At 44.8% G+C, this 22,895-nt stretch overlaps 1 protein-coding gene and 1 long non-coding RNA gene across 3 annotated transcripts in view; one reads left to right on the forward strand and one right to left on the reverse strand.

Moving 5' to 3' along the window:
- Positions 1–6,366: 6,366 nt before the first annotated feature.
- LOC129052111 (uncharacterized) lies at positions 6,367–14,522 on the reverse strand. Its single transcript, XR_008516898.1, has 2 exons — positions 14,390–14,522; positions 6,367–6,537 (listed from the first exon to the last, which is right to left on the reverse strand). It is a non-coding gene; the product is annotated as an uncharacterized LOC129052111 (long non-coding RNA).
- The window catches only part of CSNK2A1 (casein kinase 2 alpha 1), a 61,246-nt gene continuing 52,807 nt past the window's right edge, over positions 14,457–22,895 (forward strand). The window contains exon 1 of one of the 2 annotated variants that reach the window (XM_054541466.2): positions 14,457–14,594. The gene's annotated coding sequence lies outside the window, so the exon portion shown is untranslated. 2 annotated transcript variants of the gene reach the window in all.

Consider the following 22,895-nt stretch of genomic DNA (forward strand, 5'->3'; position numbering starts at 1 on the left):
AGGCCCCTTGGTGGGGCTGGAAATTGAATCCAAGCAGCCCATACCCCTAACCACTGAACTAACCAATCCTGGATTCCCTGGGCTTGAAACACAATGTTAGGTGAGTTAAGCATCCCCAGGACTGACGAGCCCAGGAAAGGTATGGGAGGCAGATGATGAAGCAGAAAGGTCAACAGGCCAGGCTCTGGCCTGGGTGCTAGTCTTGGCCGTGTCTTTACTCCTATATGACCCTAAAGAGCCACTTCCCTTCACTGAGGCTCAGTTGTCTCATCTGTTTTCTTTTGGGTTTTTTTTGTTGTGGCGATGGTGGTGGTTTTGTTTTTGTTTTTGTTTTTTGAGACAAAGTCTCACTCTGTCTCCCAGGCTGGAGTGTAGTGGTGGATCTCAGCTCACTGTAACCTCCACCTCCTGGGCTCAAGTGATCCTCCTACCTCAGTCTCCCAAGTAGCTGGGACTGCAGGCGCATGCCACCACACCCAGTTAATCTTCGTATTTTCTGTAGATTCAGAGTTTTGCCATGTTTTCCAGGCTGGTCTCAAATGCGTGGGCTCAAGTGATCTGCCTGCCTCAGCCTCCCACAGTGCTAGAATTACAGGCATGAGCCACTGTACCTGGCCTAGTTGTCTCATCTGTAAGAAGGGGGTGATGTCGCCAAAGTGGGTACTGTCCCTCTTCATGTTACAAGTGTGAGAACTATGGCTCAGAGAGCAGAAGAGACCTGCAGGGTTACGTGGGGATGATGGGATGATCCTCTAAGGACATGATCCACTTGCCCAGCAAGGTACCCATGGCTCCTTCAAAGCCCAATCTGAGACTCACGCATCACTAGACAAAAGTCAGAGGTCACCTGTCCTGGCCACTCATTCCCCAATGCAACCACCCACAAGTGTGACCCCACAGTGCAGAAGTATCTAAAAGCTTCCATTGGGCTAGGAGAGCTGGAGAGCTATCTTTGAAAGTACTGGGCCTCAGTTTCCCTGTGGTGAACTCCAGTTCCAAAATATGTCCCACATCAATCCACCTCTCTTTATCTGCACTGCTTCCATCTTAGCCTGTGCCACATCACCCCTCTCCTGGCCCACCCACTCCCTCCCCTGCTCCCACACCTCCACTCCTCTCCTGCTTCCCCTACTCCCACACCTCCACTCCTACCCCTGCCTCCCGTCCTCCCTGCTCCTGGCCCAGCAGCCAAAGAGGTCTTTTATAAATGTAAAATACTTTTTTTGTTGTTGTTGAGACAGGATCTCGCTTTGTCTTTGAGGCTAGAGTGCAGTGGGGTAATCTCAGCTCACTGCAGCCTCAACTCCTTGGGTTCATGCAATCCTCCTGCCTCAGCCCCCCAAGTAGCTGGGAATACAGGTGCATGATGCCACTCTCTGCTAATTTTTGTATTTTATATATATATATATATATTTTTTTTTTTTTTTTTTTTGAGACAGAGTCTCGCTCTGTCACCCAAGCTGGAGTGCAGTGGCACAATCTCAGCTCACTGCAAGTTCTGTCTCCTGGTTCACACCATTCTCCTGCCTCAGCCTCCCGAGTAGCTGGGACTACAGGCGCCTGCCACCACGGCCGGCTAATTTTTTTGTATTTTTAGTACAGATGGGGTTTCACCATGTTAGCCAGGATGGTCTCGATCTCCTGACCTTGTGATCTGCCCTCCTCAGCCTCCCAAAGTGCTGGGATTACCGGCGTCAGCCACCGTGCCCAGCCTAATTTTTGTATATTTTTTAGAAATGGGGTTTCCCCATGTTGAACTCCTGAGCTCAAGCAATCTGCCCATCTCGGCCTCCCAAAGTGCTGGGACTACAAGCGTGAGCCACCGCACCAGGCTGATAAATGTAAAACCTTACGAAATCATTCCCCTGCTTAAACCCTATTGTTCTTAAATCAGATTCCTCTACAGGGTGTACTGGATCCTGCCAACCTCTCCCATCTCATTTCCCACAATGTTCCCTCCCACCCTTCAGCCTCTCCATGTACGTCTGGACAACATTGGCCTCCTTGATATGCCATTAACAGTCATGTTCCTATCTTAGGACCTTTGCCCATGCTGTTTCTCCTCTTTGGTCAGCCCCATGGGCCACCCCCTCCTGACCTTCCTTGGGTAAACTCTTCTTCCCTCCCTCCACTAGGTCAGCTTTACTCTCATGCACTCTGATGCCCCGCCCACTAGTCTCTCCTGGCGATGATCCCAGTTTGCAATGCTAGATTTGTCTGCTTATCTTCTCCCCACTTGACTGAGCTCCACCAGGCCGGGAACACTGACGTGTTTCCTGCTGTGTACTGAGAACCTGAGAAAGTGTCTGTCCCGGAGTAGTATGTGCTGAGAATGACCTGCTGAAAGCCAGACTGCAGGCATGAACCAATGGCCACCTAAAGGAGACTGAAGGCCCATCTCCCTCATTGTGCGCACTAAGACATCAAAAACAGCTTGAAGGCAAGGAAGAAGCTAGGTTTTTTTGTTGTTGTTGTTTTATTTTATTTTATTTTATTTAGTATTCTTCGGAGGCGTAGAATGAAAGGCAGAGAGAACCCCAGGTACAATTTAATTCACTTGTTAGCAGAGGCTACATGTGCCAAATGCCATGCTACACACTGGGGACAGCCTATGTATGCTGGGTTGGTGAGAGAATAAGCTTTGAGCCACACTGCCTGGATGCAGAGACCAACTCATTACTCACTAGCTGTGCAAGCTTGGGTAAGTCAATAAACCTCTCTGAACCTTGGTGTTTCCTTGTCCTCACTTCCTTCTTTGTGGATTACAGCCACGGTATAACTTTATCCCCATTGTGCTGCATACTCCCAAGATCCCCCTGCCCCTCTCTGACTAAACATCTGTTAGTTGGTGCCAACTCCATATCCCTCTGTGTTTGTCCCCCTGCGGTGGAATGTGGCTGGAGAAAAACACACCACCATGTAGACTGGCCTCACTTTACTTGAATGATGATAGCTTCAGTGGTGTCTTTTGTTCTGCCTGACAATCACAGTAGATCCATTCATTTTCCCTAAGCACTTCCTTCCTATCTTTTCAAACCTCCATCACCTTCTCCCCCATTCTCATTCTTAGCCGAGGACCTTGCTTCCTATTTCACAGGGAAAATGGTAGCAATCAGAAAGCATTTCCACACATTTCCACGGCACAGCTACCTACCTACCAATCTGGTACCCAAATACTCTGCCCTCCCTTCTGTGACCATGGATGAGCCATCTGTGCTCCAAGGTCAAAGCCCCCATTTGTATACTAGATCCCATCCTTCTCTCCAGAGACACCATTCTAGCCACTTTCTTCTCTCTCTCTCTGCATTATTACTTTTTTTCCAATCTACTGAAGCTCTCTCATCAGCATAAAAACATGCTACAATTTCTGCCTTTGAACAACTTATCTTGACCCCATTTTGCTCTTCACCTGCCACCTGTCCTCAGTTCTACAGCAAAACTCCTCAAAAAGTTACCTGGACTCACTGCCTCCATGTCTCTACTTCCTTTCCTTCTATTCTCTCTTGTTAGAATTTATTTTGACATAATGTCAGTTACAGAAAAGTTACAAAGTAGTACAAAGAACACTCAAATATCACCAGCCACAATGGCTAACACCTGAAATCCCAGCATTTTGGAAGGCTGAGATGGGAGGATTGCTTGAACCTATGAATTTGAGAACAGCCTGGGCAACACAGGGAGACCCCATCTCTACAAAATATTTAAAAATTAGTCAGGTGTGGTGGTGAGAAATTGTGGTCCCAGCTACTCAGGAGGTTGAGGTGGGAGCATTGCTTGAGCCTGGGAGGTTGAGGCTGCAGTGAGCTATGATCACACCACTGCACTCCAGCCTGGGTAACAGAGTGAGACCCTGTCTCCAAAACAAAAACAGAATAGCCAAATACCCGTTATCCAGATTTTACCGTCTTTGCTTTATCATTTATTTCTCTTTGCTCCAACCCTGAACTGTTTTATGGTAAGTTACAGGCCTAAAAACCAGTACACGTTTCCTAAAAGGAGGGACATTCTCTTATAATAACCAAAATCGGGACGTTTTACACTGATGCAAAACCATTATCTAATCTACAGATCTTATTCAAATTTCACCACTCATCTAGTTAATATATTTTGTAGTAAGTGAAAATGATTTTTTCTTAATCTAGGATCTCACATTGCATTCAGTAGTTGTAATTACTTTATTCTCCTTCATCTAAAACTATTCCTCAGTCTTTCTTTGTCTTTTATCACTTCAACATTTTTAAAGAGCAAGGTTCTCTTGCAAAGATATCCTCACTTTGGCCTTTTTTTTTTTTTTTTTTTTTTAGACGGAGTCTTGCTCTGTTGCCCAGGCTAGAGTGCAGTGGCACAATCTCGGCTCACTGCAACCTCTGCCTCCCGGGTTCAAGTGATTTTCTTGCCTCAGCCTCCTGAGTAGTTGGGACTACAGGCGCATGCCACCATGCCCAGCTAATTTTTGTATTTTTAGTAGAAACAGGGTTTCACCATGTTGATCAGGCTTGTCTCGAATTCCTGACCTCGTGATCTGCCCGCCTCAGCCTCCCAAAGTGCTGGGATTACAGGCGTGAGTCACTGTGCCTGGCCACTTTGGGCTTTTCTAATGCTCCCTCATGAGTCAATTATGCCTCTTTGGCAGAAATATCACTGACGTGACGCTATGTCCCACTCAGTGCATCATCCCGGAAGCCACATGATGTCAATTTGCCCTGCTACTGGTGATGTTCACTTTATCACTTGGTCAAGTGGTGTTGGCTGTGTTTCTCCACGTAAAGTTACTATTTTACCCTTTGTAATTAATAAGTATCTTGGGGGGAGATATTCTCAGGCTGTGCAAATGCCCTATTTCTCATCAAACTTTAATCCACTACTGCAATGTCCATTAATGATTCTCTCCTATGGTGGTTGCCAACTCCTATTCTACATTTAGTCATTGGCTTTCTACTCTTTTTTTTTTTTTTTTTTTTTTTTTTGAGACGGAGTTTCACTCTTATTGCCCAGGCTGGAGTGCAATGGCACTATCTCAGCTCACTGAAACCTCTGCCTCCCAGATTCAAGCGATTCTCCTAGCTCAGTCTCCCGAGGAGCTGGGATTACAGGCGTGCGCCACCACACCTGGCTAACTTTTTGTATTTTTAGTAGAGACTGGGTTTCACCATGTTGGCCAGGCTGGTCTCGAACTCCTGATCTCAGGTGATCCGCCCGCCTCAGCCTCCCAAAGTGCTGGGATTACAGGCATGAGCCACTGCGCCTGGCCCAGCTTTCTACTCTTAAAAAGAGCTCTCCAGGCCAAGTGCGGTGGCTCACACCTCTAATCCCAGCACTTTGGGAGGCCGAGGCAGGCAGATCACCTGAGATCAGGAGTTTGAGACTAGCCTGGCCAACATGGCAAAATCCCATCTCTACTAAAAATACAAAAATTAGCCAGAGGTGGTGGCACGCACCTGTAATCCCAGCTACTCCGGAGGCTGAGGCAGGAGAATCGCTTGAACCCGGGAGGCGGAGGTTGCAGTGAGCCGAGATCACACTACTGCACTCCAGCCTGGGCAACAGAATGAGAATCCATCTCAAAAAGAAAAAGAAAAAAAGAGCCCTCCTTCCTTCCTTCCTTTTTTCCTTCCTTTCTATATCTATATTTATATTTTCTCCGATTCTCTCTTAATCCCACTCCAATCAGACTTTTGTTCCCACCAATCTACCTACACTCTCTCCTGTCAAAACAATGCCCTCCACTTTGTAAATCAGCCCTTTGTTCTTTTCTTTTCTTACCCCTCAGCAGCATCTGACACAGGGGATCAGGGGATCAACACTCCTTCCATGAAATACGTTTTTCACTTGGTCCCTAGGACACTTACCCCACTGGCTGCTCCTTCTCAGGCTCCTTTGCTGGTTGCTTGTCTCTTACTGTTGGATGCCCCAGGGTGCAGTCCTTGGTCCTCCTTCTCTGTCTACACTCATTCCCTGGGCAATTTCACCCAGACTTATGGCTATTTACTTATTTATTTATTTTTGAAACAGTTTCGCCCTTGTCGCCCAGGCTGGAGTGCAGTGGCTCGATCTCAGCTCACTGCAACCTCCGCCTCCCGGGTTCAAGCAATTCTCCTGCCTCAGCCTCCTGGGTAGCTGGGATTACAGGTGCACACCGCCACACCCAGCTAATTTTTGTATTTTTAATAGAGACGGGGTTTCACCATGTTGGCCAGGCTGGTCTCAGACTCCTGACTTCAAGTGATCTGCCTACCTCAGCCTCCCAAAGTGCTGGGATTACAGGTGTGAGCCACCATGCCTGGCCCCTCATGGCTTTAAAAACCATTTCTCTGTTGCTGACTCAGTAGTAGTCTGCTCGAACTACCATAACAAAATGCCACAGACTGAGAGGATTAAACAACAGTAATTTATTTTCTCACAGTTCAGCCTCTCACTGAGAGGCTGGAAATCTGAGATCAAGGTGCTGTCAGGGAGGGTTTCTGGTGAAGGCTCTCTGCCTGGCTTGTAAACGGCTGCCTTCTTGCTGTGTCCTCACACAGCCTTTCCTCTGAGCACCTGCATGGGGAGAGAATGAGCTCTGTTATCTCTTCATCTTCCTGTAAGGACAATAGTCCTGTTGAATTAAGGCCCACTCTATGATCTCTTTTAACCTCCTTAAAGGCCCTACCTCCAAATAGTGTCACATTGGGTGTTAGGGTTTCAATATATAAATTTGGGGAGGACACAATTTAGTATATAGTAACTCCCAAAAATTACGTCTCCAGCTTGGACCTCTCTCCTGGGCTCAGATTCATACATCTAACTTCTGATTAGTCATCTGCACTTGGAAGTCTCATAGCTCACTTAAATTTAACAAATCCCAAATGGAACTGCTAATTCCTCCTCTCTTTCTCCACCTGCCCCCAGAAGTTCTCTTCTATAGCCTTCTTCATCTCAGTTACTGGCACATTCCTTCTTTCGGTTCCTCAGGCCAGAAGCCTTGGAGTCATCCTCAATTCTTTTTTTCCTCAAACACCCCATACCAAACCTATCAGTAAATTCTTTTGATTTTACTTTGAAAAGAACCTCAGAGTCCAACTTTGGTTCAAACCAACACCATCTCTTATCTGGCTTGTGGCAGTAGCTTCTTATCTTTTCTCCCTGCCCTCATTCCAGGTCCATCTAGTCCACACTTAGCAGCTGGACAAATCCTATAAAAATGCATAGCAGAGCCTGCCCTCCATCTGGTCAAAACCCTCCCATAGCTCCCCACCTCATTCAGACCAGAAGCAAGTCCTCACGATAGCCCTACATGGCTGTGCACAATCCAGTCCCTTGTGAACCTCTGAGACATTGTCTTCCCCTTCTGTCCAAACCTCCTGCATCAAACAGGCTGGTCCCAGAAGAATAAAAGACACATGCAGTAGACCTGAATTTGAGTCAACCCCAGCAGAGCCGAGACGAGATCAGCCACTCACTTGGCTCAGCTGCCCTATCTACTGACCATTCCTGAAATTCACCAGGCATGAGCCTACTTCACGGTCTTTGCCCATCCTAATTCCCTCTGCTTGGGACAATCTTCTCCCACATACTTTCTGGCTCCCCACCTCACTTCCTCCGGGCATTTGGTCAAGTTTCACCTTCGGTTGAAGTTTTGTTGATAATCACATTTGAAATTTTAACCCAGCACTCCCTCTCCTTCCCTGCTTTATTTTCCTCCATAACACTCATCACCAGCCGCCATTCCATACATCTCTCCACAGAACATAAGATCCATGAGAACAGGGTCTTGTTTTGTTCACAGTTGCACCCCCAATAATCGTAGTTCACATGCATTACACCCTTGCTATATGCCAGTGTATTTTTAAGGCGTTTCCTGTATTCATTTATTTAACCCTGAAAAAAGCCCTATGATGTGAATCTGTTAGTTGGCTATTCCTATAATAATGTTGCATATCAAACTACCCCAAGACTCTGTGCTGACAGAAGCAAACATTGATTTCTCCCTCTCTCATATGTAGTCATTTGAGTTTGGCTGATCTTGGCTGGGCTCTGCTGGGGTTGACTCAATTTCAGATCTACTATGTGTGTCCTTTATTCTTCTAGGACTAGCCTGTTTGATGCTGGACATTTGGACAGAAGCTACTGCTTTCCCAAATTGAGACACAGCATTCTCTTCCCACCTCTTTAGCTTCCACTCATTCAAAAATACGGAGTTCACGAAAAACTATAAATTATAATTTAATTAATGCAAACTAAAACTAAAGAGTAAAGAACTATTCTTATCTCAGACTTGCCTACCACAACCTTGATTGGAAGTCTGTTTCAAAAGATCTAAGGCACCAATGACAGCTCGCCCTTCAAGGCAGAGGTGAAAATTCTAAGACAGCCAATTGAAAACGAGAGACCTCTTAAGGCCTAGGCTGGAATTTGCACATTGTCACTGATATGTATATTCCACTAACCAAAGCAAACCATATGGCCAAGCCTAATATTAATGGGGCAGGAAAATATCAATTGCCCCTGGCTGGGGGAGAAAGTGAACAGTCACTGAACAGTAATCTAATTTGCCACAAAATATGTAATGCTATATCGTTTTCTTTCTTTTCTCTTTCTTTTCTTTCTCTCTCTTTCTCTTTCTTTCCTTCTTTCTTTTTTTCTTTCTTTCTTTCCTTTGAGACAGAGTTTTGCTCTGTCACCCAGGCTGGAGTGCAGTGGCACAATGTCGGCTCACTGCAACCTCCACTTTCCAGGTTCAAGTAATTCTCCCTGCCTCAGCCTCCTGAGTAGCTAGGATTACAGGCATGTGCCACCATGCCCGGCTAATTTTTGTATTTTTACTAGAGACAGGGTTTCTCCGTGTTGGCCAGGCTGGTCTCAAACTCCTGACCTCAGGTGATCCACCCACCTTGGCCTCTCAAAGTGCTGGAATTACAGGCATGAGCCACCGCACCTGGTCTTTTCTTTCATTTTTTTTTAAAAAAAGATGTGGAAATTGAGGCTCAGAGAGATCTAATAACTTATCCAACTATATACTGCTAGTAAGTGACAGAGCTGGAATCCAACCAAGTTGGAGTCAAACTTACAAACACCCAATGTACTAGGCCAAAGGGTTTGGACTTTCTGTGTAGACAATGCAATACCATTGAAAACTCTTAGACAAAAATGGAACATGATGGTTAATCAGCTTTCCCCCAGCAGCAAGCAGGATGCACTGCAGAGGGAGAGAGGAAGGGCCCTCAAGGTGGCCACAAAACTTCGGGTCAGAATTGATAAGGGGTTGGGCTGGGGTGGTATCAAAAAAGAAAACAAAAAACAATAAAAATAAAACCAAATAGAAAAAGACATAGGTGAGAATCAAGTTGAAGGACATTTTAAAAGCATTTTCTTCTTTATAAGGTATTGAAATAAAAATTTATGATTGCTGTAAAAAAATTCAAAGAAGGCCAGGCTTCGTGCCAGCACTTTGCGAGGCCAAGGCGGGAGGATCACTTGAACCCAGGAGTTTGTGACCAGCATGGCCAACATGGGGAGACCTTATCTCTACAAAATATAAAAATAAATTAGCCAGGCATTATGGCACACACTTGTGGTCTCAACTACTTGGGAGACTGAGGTGCAAGGACTACTTCAGCCCTGGAGGTTGAGGCTGCAGCAAACTGTGACCATTGCCACTGCACTTCAGCCTGGGCAACAGAGCAAGAACCTGTCTCAAAAAACAAAACAAAAAAAATTCAAGCAATACAAACAGAGGTATTTAAATTAAGTTTTCTCCTTTTCTCCTCTTCAAAGATAAGCTCCATTAGTAGTTTGTAGTAAATTCTTCCTGAATTTATCTAAAACTATAAGACATACAGATCTACTAATTTATTTTATTTATTTATTTTTTTGGAGACAGAGTCTCGCTCTATCACCCAGGCTGGAGTGCAGTGGTGCCATCTCGGCTCACTGCAAGCTCTGCTTCCCGGGTTCATGCCATTCTCCTGCCTCAGCCTCCTGAGTAGCTGGGACTACAGGCACCCACCACCATGCCCGGCTAATTTTTGTACTTTTAGTAGAGACAGGTTTTCACCGTGTTAGCCAGGATGGTCTCGATCTCCTGACCTTGTGATCCACCCGCCTCGGCCTCCCAAAGTGCTGGGATTACAGGGGTGAGCCCCCGTGCCCAGACTACTAATTTTTATAAGACATAAAAGTTTTTATTCTACTAATTTTTATAAGACATACATCTCCAGCTGGGCGCAGTGGCTCATGCCTGTAATCCCAGCACTTTGGGAGGCCAAGACAGGCAATCACCTGAGGTCAGGAGTTCAAGACTAGCCTGGCCAACATGGTGAAATCCCATCTCTACTAAAAATACAAAAATTAGCTGGGCATGGTGGGCACCTGTAATCCCAGCTACTCGGGAGTTTGAGGCAGGAGAATCACTTGAACCCAGAAGGTGGAGGTTGCAGTGAGCAAAGATCGCATCATTGCACTCCAGGCTGGGCAACAAGAGTGAAACTCCATCTCAAAAAAAAAAAAAAAAGACACACATCTCCTAATTATTTAAATGTGCTTTCTAAATGTTTTCTGATCAAACTACTGTTTGTCTCTTGCTTTATATTGTGTAACAGAATGTCAGGGCCAGATTTCTATGTCAGGACATAATACTGTCCTCATTCTTTTCAATGGCTTTGTCAGTTGCTGTGTGACATTGGACTAGTTGTTTAACCTCTCTGAGACTTGGTGTACTTAATCTCTGAAATGGAGATTAAAAATGTACTAGCCACAGAGAGCTGTTTTGAGGATTAAATGAGTTAATAGATGTAAAGCATCTTGTACAGTGTCTGACACACATTAAGTGCTCGAAAATGTTAATTCTCATTGCTGTGAATAGCCCCATGTCTGGCTGTACCATAATTTCTTTAACCAGTTCCATGCCTATGGTTACTTATGTGATATAATGTTTGCAAAGGTGGCCACAACAATTTCACCCTCCTTATACACATGACTCCTTGCAGTATGATTTGATGTTTTTCTCATGAAGAGATGGAATCTATTTCTACTCTCCTTGAATCTGAGCTGGCCATATGACTGCCTTTGATTGATATAATACAGTGAAAATGAGGCTATATCATTTCTAAGCCTAGATCTGAAGAGATCTTGCTGCTTTTGTTTTCTTTCTTCTGGGGGCCATCATGTAAGGAAGCCTGAGTTAGCTTACTGAAGAAGCAACATGGAGGAGAACCAAAGCACTCAAGCCAACAACGCCAACCAACTGCCAGACGTGTGAATGAGGCCATAGAGTTCTAACCAGTTTGCTGACCTGTTCACTGACGGCAAATGTAAGAGTAAGCCAGGAAAGACCACTTGGAGCAGAAAAGAGCTGTCCTGGCTGAGACATGTCCAAACTGCCAATCCACACAAACACAAAATATTGTTGTTTTAAGCCACTATATTTTGGGGTTAAGCAGCAATAGAAAGCGAATACACTTAGGTTCTTAGTGCATGATTAAAACTTTTGCCTGTAATCCTAGCACTTTGGGAGGCCAAGGCAGGAGAACTGCTTGAGCCTAGGAGTTCAAGACCAGCCCTGGCAACATATCGAGACCCCATCTGTACAATAATAATAATAGTAATAAAAATACTACTAAATTAAAAATGAGCCAGGCATGGTGGTGCATGTCTGTAGTCCTAGCTACTCAGGAGGCTAAGGTGGGAGGATCGCTTAAGCACAGGAGTTCAAGCTTATAATGAGCTATGATCATGCCACTGCAGTCCAGCCTGGACAACAGAGCAAGATCCTGTCTCAAAAGAGACAGAGAGGGAGAGAGTGTCACTCTAATGGCCCAGGTTGAAATGCAAGCTCCATCTCCGGCATGTGACCTTGGGCATGGCCTGTGATCTCTGTGAACCTGAGTCTCCTCATCTGTACAGCGAGATACTTTTGGTTTCTACCTCATCAGGTTGACATGAGGATTAAGTGAGATGATGAACATTCAGTGTGTGGCACAGTGCAAGTACTCTCAACATCTTAACTCTTGCTTCTGCTGCTGTTGTTTGCAGAAAGACTAGCCTGAGAGGTGTGATGTGGGAGATCAGAGACAGTAAGAGTTAAGTATAAATGTTAAGTCCACAACTAGGTGAACACTCGGGATGGGAAGCCTCTTGAGATGGGAGACCTACATGAGGCTGGCGTAGTAGATGGCAGGAGTTGGGTTTCAATTATGTCCTGCATGAGTATGAGGGTTGTATATGTGTGCCCAGGTGAGCCCTCTGAATGAAGTCATGGATAGAGGCCAGAACTAGGAAGAAGAATGAAGAACTAATGCTGTGAGAGAGGCTGAGATCAGAAAGGCATGAAGACTAAGCAATGGGAAATATTCTCACTACACTCAGATGAAAACCCAGCTTCCTTATCATGACCTGAATGCCCTGCCCACCTCTCCCACCATATTTCTTCCTCTTCTTCCCTTTATTTGCAGTGCTTCAGCCACCATGGCCTCCTTCTTCAAACTTGTGATGCTCTTTCCTGCCTTGGGACGTTTGCACTTACTGTTTCCTTCTCAAAGAGACCTTCTGAACCACTCAAGCTAAAGCTCTATACTTCACAGCTACTTATCTTTTCTTTTCGTAGCACTTATTGCTACCTGAAATTACTTTGTTCATGCATTTGTTTACCTGTGCATTACTTGCTTCTCACTTTAGAAGGTAAGCTCCACCAGTGAGCAACTGGTGTATGTCTTGCTCATAACACATCCCCAGTACCTAGCACAGTCTCTGGCTCATAGCAAATGATGAATTGTTGTGAGTTAAACAAATGTGAATACAGTTGGGAAAAACAAAGCCACGAGAGCCAAAAAGATACGTTCAAGAGGTAGGTAGAAGGGTATCATTTCCCGGAAGATGGCTTCGCAGAAACTTTGGGATTATCTTGTATAACCTCCTCAGTCCACAAGTGGGGAAACTGAGGCCCAGTTACAGGATACTGAGAGAAAAACTGTTGTGGGTTCCCAGGCAATTGGGATCAGATGTCATAAGCTGTCTAGCAGATGAGGTCCAGAGAAGGCCACAGCCACCTCCCTGAGGCCATCAATATAAGTCTGCAGCCACCACCAGCCCTAACCCCACGTGGGGAGGAGGTGCCTCTTTGGGAGCAGAGGTACTAGTCAGCTGACAAACTGTGAAAGCAGGGCTGTGGAGGGTGGAGAGGCCCATTCCTGAGACAACCAGCTATTCTGAGACAGCTAGGGATAATGGTTGTACCGAAATAACCTGGCCTCCTCACCCTCGTTCCAGTGCTCACACCTCTGTCCCACCAGAGGTGAGACTAACACTTGAACTCCTTTCAGCAACTCTTAGACGCTTCAGCTTTTAGCAGGGCCTGCAAAGGAGAGGCTGATCATCAGACGGAGCCCTGTCCACTGAGGGCTCACAGTCTGATGGAGGAGACAGACTGAGGTCCTCAGGTTACTGACTGATAGTGGCTGGGTTGGAGGGAGTTAAACAGAGAGAAGACCCCTAGAGGAAAGGATCCCTGAATTAGTTCAATCGGCATACAGAAATTATCCAGTCCATGAGGTGACAGTAAGAGAAGTAACTGCCAGTGTAAAGAGAGGGAGGCAACACAGCTAAGTTCCAGGAATTGTTTGCAGTCTTAGTGGGTGGAATCTTCCGGAATTTGAGAAGAGAGTGGCAGAATAGGAGCTGGAAAGGAGGGTTTGGCCAAATTATGGAGGACTTTGAATGTCAAGTGAAGAGTTTGGGCTATCTTTGGTGCATAAAGAGGTCCATGGGAGATTTTTGACCATAAGGAGACCATGATGAGCTCTGCATGGTAGAAAGTGCTTTGTGGCTGTTTTGGGGAGGTAGCTCGGGCAAGGAGAGCGAGGGTGGGAGGCAGATAGAAGGAAAAAAAACACTGTATTTTGGACGCACAGCTCTTGGCAGGACTCCTGTAGGAGGAAGGAATTGGGCCTTGGTCTCTTGAGAGCTAGTATCCTCACTTCCCAGACTCCTGCGCCATGCCCCTCCTAGGGTCCAACTTTCATTCACTTCTTCCGAACTCCAAGTTTGAATAGAAAGTGTTGCTGAAACCCTAATTTTAAACGAGGGGTCAGAGCAAAAGAGACTTCAGCTCCCAGAATGCTTGGCTCTACAGCTCTGCAGGTCGCGCATGGTTCTTTTCAAGAAAGGAGGGGCCAGTTGGGTGAAGTGCGGGAAACCTGGGTACCGCCATCTTAACTTGGGTCAAACCAACTGTTCACCTAGTGGGAGGTTCGTGTTCTCTCTGTTGTCACTTGTTAACACTATTGAAATAAAATGCGCTTAACTATTGCAAGTCTCCTTATTCTGTTTTGCGTTGGGAATTCCTTCCATTTTGCACCCTAGGCCAGAACTGAATCCCTAAGGCTACAATAGGACATCCCAGCATGGCCGCACTCACAGAGATTCCTCTGGGGGCGGAGTCGGAAGCTGTCTCGCCCCGCCTCCTGGTGGGAGGGGGTTTCCGCTTCCGGTAGCAGCGGCTGCAGCCTCGCTCTGGTCCCTGCGGCTGGCGGCCGAGCCGTGTGTCTCCTCCTCCATCGCCGCCATATTGTCTGTGTGAGCAGAGGGGAGAGCGGCCACCGCCGCTGCCGCTTCCACCACAGGTACCTTGGGAGCCGCCAGGCGAGGTCGTTGGAGGGTGGGGTGGGCCCAGGATAGGGCAGCGGAACGCGGCCGACCCTCACGCTTCCAGCGGACTCCTGAGCGGCCCGTCGCCTTCCCCTGCCCCCACCTTCACACATAAACCAACTGAGGCCCCTGCAGCCCATCGGGGAGGCCCAGGGCCACCCCCCAGGGCGGAGGGCGAGGTTTGGGGGCAGAGGCCGATGTGAGGGTGGGAACCGGCTGCCGGAGTCCAGCTTATTGCAGAGGAGAGGGCTGGACTGGGTGGGGACTAGGGGACAACTTGGAGGAGGGGGTCGTCAGAGGGGGAAGGGAACTTGAGGGGTGGGGCCGCAGGGGGGTGCTGGGGGAGGGTGCGGAGGGAGTGGTGCCTGCTGGGTAGTGTGCAGTGAACCCTCCCGCGGAACTGGGCAGCTGGAGTAGGGGCCTTCTTAGGGTCCCTCTGGGCGGGGCTGAGCTTCCCACCTGCAGAGTGGGTGCGAGGTGGAGAGAACCCCAGGCGGGATTGCTGGGGAGAAAGGGGGAAGGGACCAAGATGTGGGGCAGAACGTCTGGAGTTGGAGTTAAGGACTAGTTAGGAGCCTGGATAGAAAAAGAGGTATGGAGAGAAAGCTTGGCTAAGAGTATACATATGTTGGTGACCTTTTGAAAGAGTAGGACTTTTCAATTTTGTTTTTCGTTGTATGTTTTTTGCAGTGTTGGAACATTGCTAGATTAAGCAGGTGATGGGTGGAGCTTCTGTAGTTTGTTTTGGGGAAGCAGAGTCAGGGTCAGGAGAAGTTGCATCTTGGCTGTTGCTTTGTGTGGAGGAAAGAGTTCTGAAAAGAAGGTGGCAAATTATTTGGGAAGACTTGATTACTTTTCAGTTGTTTAATTCTACGAGAATGGGACATGGGGAGAGGAAATGAAAACTAAGAAGAGAGGCCGGGCGTGGTGGCTCACGCCTGTAATCCCAGCACTTTGGGAGGCCGAGGCGGGTGGATCACGAGGTCAGGAGTTCGAGACCAGCCTGACCAACACGGTGAAACCTCGTCTCTACTAAAAATGCAAATATCAGCCGGGCTTGGTGGCGCGCGCCTGTAATCCCAGCTACTCGGGAGGCTGAGGCAGGAGAATCGCTTGAACCTGGGAGGCGGAGGTGGCAGTGAGCTGAGATCTGCCACTGCACTCCAGCCTGGGCGACAGAGCGAGACTCCACCTCAAAAAGAAAAAAGAAAAGAAAACTAAGAAGGGAAGATTTTTCCAAGAATTGGAGACTTCATTCCATCTGAGGAGTGCAGTATAGGCCCAGTGGTTAAAAACCACACTGCCTAGGTTCTCAAATATCAGGGCCATTGCTACTTAGCTGTGTGACCTAAACTCTCTAAGCCTCAGTTTTCCCGTCTGTAAAAGGGAGAGGTTGGTATTTTCTAGCTTGTGAGTTTATGGAGAAGAGTAAATAAGACAATTTGTGTCAAGTGCTTACTACAGTGTCTGGCAGGTAGTAAGTGTAGTAAGTAGCTTTTACCTGTCACTGTAAAGGGACTAGCTGGTATATTTGGGGCTCTTCTGTTGTAAGTAAAATTTATAGTAAAGAATTTGACTGTAGACAGGGCGTTAGAGTATTATCTTTGTAGTTGTTGTAGGGTTTTGTTGTAAGTCATTTGGCTTTACTGGCTTGGTGGACCTGGGGCTGAAAGTCCAGTACCAATACTAATTCTCCTCCGTGGTATTCTCAAAAGTTCACCTGCAGTCTTAGCAGGGCATGTTTTTGTCCTTCTGTGACTTTGAAATACTTGGCTTTGGTTTGCTATTGGGGGAGGGTGTATGACTTGAAGAAAGAATGCAAGATTGGAAATTTGCTTAGATTGAGTAATCAACTGATTATAAAGTTAGGTCCCCGTGAGGTGACTTTTCTTTAAAAAAAAAAAACAAAAACAATGCCTAGTTATGTACTCTTTTGTGGAATACAGAGAAGAGAAATACACATTTAAGGAGGAGCATGGGTTAGTTTCTAAATAGTTATGGGTGAAGTGCCTTGCAATTTGAGGATGAAACAGGTGGCAACTCGTTTTCCATACTGCGCGTTTAGTTCCTTTGCCTACTCACTTATCCAGAGTGAGTCCTTGTTTTTACTGTTGTCTCTATTTCTGAACATACATCTTTGTGTCACATAAGTAAAGACGTATGTATGTATATATACTTTACTTCACATAAGTAAAGTATATACATCTTTACTTCACACTCTGTTAAAGAAAGGGATGATTTTCTTTAGGAAGTGAGTTTAAACCCTTCCATAGGACTTGGATTTGTAGTAGGCAGAATTACATCTCCCTCTTCCCAAAGTGTCCGTACCTTGATCCCCAGAATCTGTAGCTATCCTATGTTACATGGCAAAAGGAACTTGGCAGGTGTAATTAAGGTTAGGAGTCTTAAAATAGAAAAATTATCCTGGATTTTCTGGGTGGGCCGAATCTAATCACATGAGTCCTTAAAAGCAGAGAACTTTCTCCAACTGGGGTCAGAGAAATGGGCAGAAAAGGAAATCAGAGATTTGAAGCATGAGAAGGACTTCATCTGCCTTTGCTAGAGAGGACCACATGGAAAGTTATCAGAAGGAATGTGGGCAGCCTCTAGTGGCAGAGGCCAGTCCCTGGCTGACAACCAGCAAGAAATGGGGACCTCAGTCCTGCAACCAGAAGGAACCTGAATTTGGCCAACAACCTGATTGAGCTTGGAAGTGAATTTCCCAGAGTTTCCACCAAGGAATGCAACCTTGAGACACCTTGATTTTTGCCCTTGTGAGACCCTAAGCAGAAGACCTAGCTAGCCAAGCCCACCCAACTTCTGACCTACAATAAGTGTGAGATAACAAATTTGTGTCATTTTTAGCCACTACATTTGTGGTAATTTGTTATGGCAGCAGTAGAACACTAGTATAGATTTTGGTACCAGGAGTGGGGTACTATTACCTAAAAATGAAAGTGGCAGTAGATAAAGGTTAGAATTGTTTTGAAGGGCATGATAGAAAAGGCCTAGAACACAGGAGGATCGCTTGAGCCCAGGAAGTCAAGGCTGCAGTGAGCGGTAATGGCACCACTGCACTCCAGCCTGGGTGGCAGAGTAAGACCCTGTCAAAAAAGAAAAAAGAAAAGGCCTAGGACAGACTTTTAGTAGCAATATGGATGTTAATGACTCTGCTAGTGAGGGCCCAGACAGAAGTGAGGTCTTTCTTATTGGAAACTGGCAGGAAGGGGATCCTTGTTACATAGTAGCAACTAAGTTTAGCAGAATTGTATCCTATGGTTATATGGAAAGCCAAATTTGCAAGTGATGAACTTGTATATTTAGCTGAGATTTCCAAGCAAAGTATTAAATGTGCAGCCTGGTTTATTTGTGAATGTGAACTTTAATGGAGTGAACCCCTGTGGAATACTTCCACAGCCCATTAGGTTCTTGAGAATTTTATGGCAACATAAACAATTCTAGTTTGGATTGAAAGAGACAGTAATAGGGCTGTTGGACCCCCCACATTCTACTGATAGGAAGCAGGCTGATAAAACTACTCACATGTGAATGTGTTGCTTTTCATAAAAAAAAAGCAGGGTGACTCAGACGGAGATAGGAGAGCCCAGAGGGGTGGAGCTAAAAGCTGGAGAGGATTTTTCCCAGGCTTTGAAATGGAATGGAGATTCCCTAGATTTTGAAACTGCTTTGGACCCGAGGCTCTGTTTTCTTTTACATTTTGCCCATTTGAACTGGAATGTCTATAACTGTTATTCTATACATGTCTCATAATGGTATGTTGGGAGTAGAGAACTTGTTTTCTTTAGGAATTGTGCCCCAGGAATTGGACTTACTGTTTTATCCCCAGAACCTCATCCACACCTGAATAGATGAATGAGATTTGGGACTTTGGAAATGATAAGCTTTAGATGGGAAACCTTTGGGACCTTGGGATGGGATGGATGTATTTTGCATTTGGGAGAGAGATGAATCCTTGGAAACCAGAAGGCAGACTGCGGTAAGCAGAATGGCTCCCCTACGATTTCCATACTATAAACCCTGTAACTTGAATATGTTAAGTAGATGTAATTAAAGTTAAGGATCTTAGGTAGATTATCTTGGATTTTCTGGGTGGGTTTATTCTACTCACATAAGCACTTAAAAGCCGAGAACTTTTTCTGGCTGGTGTCAGAGATGAGGCAGAAGGGGAAGTCAGATTTGAAGCATGAGAAGGACTCAGCCTGCCGTTACTGGAGGGGACCAGATTGAAAGCGTGAGATGGGGAATGCAGGCAGCCTCTAGTAGGAAAGGCCAGTCTCAGCTGACAACCAGCAAGGAAGTGGGAACCTCAGTCCTACAGCTGCAAGGAACTAAATTCAGCCAATAGCTTGAATGAATGTGGAAGCAAATTTTCCCCAGAGTTTCCAGCAGGGAACCCACCCACTGGTTACCCTCATTTAGCCCTTGTGAGACCCAGTCAAGCTCACTGACTTCTCTAAGATAATCAATTTGTGTTGTTTTGTTTGTGATAATTTGTTATGACACAATGGAAAACAAATACAGGGGTTTTGCTGGTTTTATTTCGGAGTCTTTGGGATATCATTTTCTAGAGAACAAAGATAGCAAAGATTCTATAAAATGATTTAGTCCTGGAAGACTCCACGGAATAATGGTGTTGAGTGGAACCTGTGCCTCTTTCTTGATGTTTGAATATTATTATTGTCCTTAGATGCAATTTGAAGGGTCTTGATGATCAGCTTAGTGAAATGTAGTTTCTGAAGATCTAGGACATTGGTAGGATTTCTGTAAATAGGTGGTTCTTCCATATCTTGGGTAAATGACATAATTTCTTCATTAGTTTTTATTGGCTTAATAATGGGTTTCTATGACAGCCTTTTAAGGCTTATTTCATATTTTTTTAGAGGAGATGGAAATGGGTGATACATTTTTGTGAATTTGTAACTGTCTCTCTGTTCTCTCACACCTCCCACCCCACCCCAGCTCAGCTCAAAGTTGTAAGATCTTTTCTCCCTGTCATTGTCTGTTGAGGTTGTTGAGTTTAAGAGTCAGATCTGGGAATCATCACTACAGAATGGAGTTTCTAGCTTTTAAGAAAAGTCTTTTGTTTTTGTTCTTTAACAGTATCCTATTAATTGGATTCATAAAATATGGACTAACTAAACTTTAGTAAGAGGGTGAAGGAAATGAGACCATTTCTTTTGTAATCACCTGAATAGAAAGGTGATTACAAGATTAGCATTTCAGGGTATGAAAGACTTTAGAGATTATGTTCGACTTTGGGTTTAGAGTAAGGGAAATTGGCCACATGAATGTTAACTGGTCTACTAAGATATCTCAGCCCTAGAGCTAGTCTAGAATCCTGGTCCAGCCAATAGAGAGTCATGACTTTTGAACTATGTTCCCTGAATACCCTTTTCTACTGTTGGCCAGGCATGGTGGCTCACACCTGTAATCCCAGCTCTTTGAGAGGCCGAGGTGGGCAGATGACTTGAGGTCAGGAGTTCAAGACCAGCCTGGCCAACATGGTAAAACCCCATCTCTACTAAAATTAGCTGAGTGTGGTGGCGCGTGCCTGTGGTCCTGGCTACTCAGGAGGCTGAGAATCACTTGAACCTGGGAGACAGAGGTTGGTTGCAGTGAGTCAAGATCACGCCACTGCACTCCAGCCTGGGGGACAGAGCGAGACTCCGACTCAAAAAAAAAAAAAAAAAGATGTTAACTGTCTGTAATATTCAACTATATGACAACTTTTGCATAAATATTACAGTATGATTTGTACAAGTTCAGAAACTGAAAACCAATATGATTTGCCATTGAATTAGGTAAGGGCTTAGTATTTTAAGGTAATAAATAATGTGATACTTGATTTGAAATGAGAAACTGGGTTTTGATCTGTCACAATTCGTGGGTAACCTGGATAAGGTTTGTTTCATGAGAGTGTTAATGTGTTCTTATACCTAAATTTCTTTGAACTTCTGAGACGGATAATTTCGAAAGTAGCATGTCATTTAGTTTATAGAGAAATCTAGGCCAGCCAGCTTTTCAAATGAAGAAATTCCTCTAGGATTATTAAGGAAAAGTAGCTGCTGTCATTGTAACAAAGGATGTATTTTCATTGGGTTACAGACAATTGGTAGTTTTCTTACGTTGAGTGCTCCCAGATGTACTTTTTTTTTCACATGTAGAAGTCAAAGATTGAGTCTTTTAAAAAGTTTAAGGTGAAAGCATTCACAGTATCACAAGATACTGCTAGGAGTGGCATTTTAACTGGTTTCTACAAATTCTGTCTTTCAGTCTTAGACATTAAAAAACCCTACGTAGCAACAGTTGCTATGGTGGGCAAGCTTCTTTACATTCGTGGTGATAATGTTTTCTTGCATAGAAAATATTGTGTTATCTGAGGTGACAGTTTTAGGGTTAAATACCAAGGTACAAGTTAGATTAATGTTTTATAATTTTTTATGTGTGACATCTTAAATGCCCTTATATTGGCTGCTCTTTTCTTTTTATACTTTCTTGTCTTGTGGGTTTTTCTGACAGGTTTTTATTAGCTGAAACATTTTAATTTGCTTGGAAAAGTGAACACTTGGCATTTTCCTGAAGTTATGACTAACGCTTTAATGGGCATTTCTCAGTTTAGCTATCTCATCAATGTTCTATAAATTTTAAGAAAGCTACCCTGTTTAAAATGAATGGGTAAATTATTTTCCAAAAAATGGTATCGTGTCATATCCAGAAGTACAAGATGGTCATTTTGGGTTATTGAATTCATAACCACTCAAAAGATGTTGTTCATTCAGCAGATCCTGAGTGCCTGCTACATTTCTGGCAGGTATTGTGCTAAAGATCTCCAAACTATCACTGCCCTCCAAGCTCAAAATTGAGTGACATTTTCTAATAATAGGCATATCATACCACAACTTAGTAGCTTTTGGAGGTGTTTTCTTATAATAACTCCTATTTGCTTTGTATCTTAGGTATAGTTTTTGAAACAGCTACAGAAATGAGAAGGGGGTAGAATAGAGAATTAATTGAGATTGCGGGTAGGGAGGGGAAGGCAACAGGTTAGTGGGAAAGAACTCCCACTTTGAGTTTGGGGAAGTTTACTTAACCTCTTCAAGTCTGGGAGTTCTTGTCTCTACAGTTCAGATAACAACTACCTTGGGCAACTTACTAACTTTCGGTTTCTTCACCTGTAACATGGGAATTAGTAGTCAGGATTTTTGTGAGGATTAATAACTAGAGTACTAGCTAGTATTATCATCTCAGGATTACTGAGGATTAAAGGAGAAAATTTATAAAATGTCTGGCATATAGGTGCCCAACATTAGTTATTTCCCTTCCCTTTCAGAGAAAAGAATATGTTTATTGCCAGTGCTGTCATTCTTCGTTCTTTATTTTCATTTTCTGCTGCCAAGAGTTATTTTTTTAATGAGACTTTTGACCTGTACTTCCTGTTTCTAATGTAGCCTGTTGGGTGGGTGAGGTATGAATTGCTGCCTAGGGGTGGATCAGTATGTAAGTCACGCCCAGTGTAGATTACCTCAATTACTTGTGTACAGTGTCTATTATCTAGTCTTGGTGAGTCTAGGATTCTTTTGCTTCTAGATAGAGAAGGTAATATTCCCATCTCAGACTCAGGAAAAGGTCTGCCTTTGCTCACCTATAGACTTGTGAATATAGATCAGAGGTCTTACTCCCAGTGGTTCTCTGATCACAGTTTGGGAATTGCTTGAATATTGTGTGTTAGGGATATGTTTGGAGAAGGCCAGCTCCCTGCATTAACATTTTCTCTATGTCTTGCTCTCAGGTAATCCACTAACTTGCTTTCTCGTTTGCTTTGTATTATTAAGTGATAAACTGTAGGCAGACCAGGAACTTGTATTTATCGGCACTTTAAAACTTTTTTTTTTTTTTTTTTTTTTTTTTTTTTTGAGATGGAGTCTCGCTCTGTCGCCCAAGCTGGAGTGCAGTGGCGCAATCTCTGCCTCCTGGGTTCAAGTGATTCTCCTCTCTCAGCCTCCTAAGTAACTGGGATTACAGGCACGTGCCACCCCACCGGGCTAATTTTTGTATTTTTAGTAGAGGCGGGGTGTCGCCATGTTAGCCACGCTGGTCTCAAACTCCTGACCTCAGGTGATCCACCCACCTCAGCCTCCCAAAGTGCTGGGGTTACAGGCGTGAGCCACCGCGCCCGGCCAGTGTTTAGTGTATTTATGATTATATAGAATGGCTACAAATGGCCAACTGCTTTGGAGTTGTCTACCTTTTGTAAA

This window comes from Pongo abelii, chromosome 21, assembly GCF_028885655.2.
Source record: "Pongo abelii isolate AG06213 chromosome 21, NHGRI_mPonAbe1-v2.0_pri, whole genome shotgun sequence".
Lineage (NCBI taxonomy): Eukaryota > Metazoa > Chordata > Mammalia > Primates > Hominidae > Pongo > Pongo abelii.